This window comes from Bison bison, unplaced genomic scaffold (assembly GCF_000754665.1).
Source record: "Bison bison bison isolate TAMUID 2011002044 unplaced genomic scaffold, Bison_UMD1.0 scf7180017834257, whole genome shotgun sequence".
Lineage (NCBI taxonomy): Eukaryota > Metazoa > Chordata > Mammalia > Artiodactyla > Bovidae > Bison > Bison bison.
In genome coordinates, this window is record NW_011472628.1 from 13,408 (window position 1) to 13,848 (window position 441).

Genomic DNA, 441 nt, shown 5'->3' on the forward strand with positions numbered 1-441 from the left:
TTAATAGACATTTAGACATCTTATATAGGAAGTTGATAAGAGTTCAGTCAAAGCAACTCTTACTTATCTTTCTCCAAAATAGGTCCTCCTACCCTATTTCTTTCCATCTTCCCATTTCCCCACTTCTACCCCAAATGAAAAGTTTTATTGATTTTAAACACTGATTTTTTTTCTCTCCTTTTTAATAAAGATCGCATAACATAAAATTTATCATCTTAACCATTTTTAAGTATATAGTTCAGTGGTGTTAAGTATATTCTTATTGTTTAAACCAGTTCTCCAGAACATTTTCATCTGGCAGATCTGAAGTTTAATACTCATTTAAAAAACAGCTCCCTCTTCCCTGGTCTCCCCAGCCCCTGGTAGCCATCACTCTGTTTTCTATTTGTATGAATTTGGCTACGTTAGATACCTCATGTAAGTTAAATTATGCACAGTTTT

At 33.1% G+C, this 441-nt stretch overlaps 1 protein-coding gene across 1 annotated transcript in view; it reads left to right on the forward strand.

The window, feature by feature from the left end:
• Positions 1 to 441, forward strand: part of KDM6A (lysine (K)-specific demethylase 6A) — a gene marked incomplete at its 5' end in the record, with an annotated part of 45,455 nt that overhangs the window by 12,573 nt on the left and 32,441 nt on the right. The window lies entirely within an intron of this gene.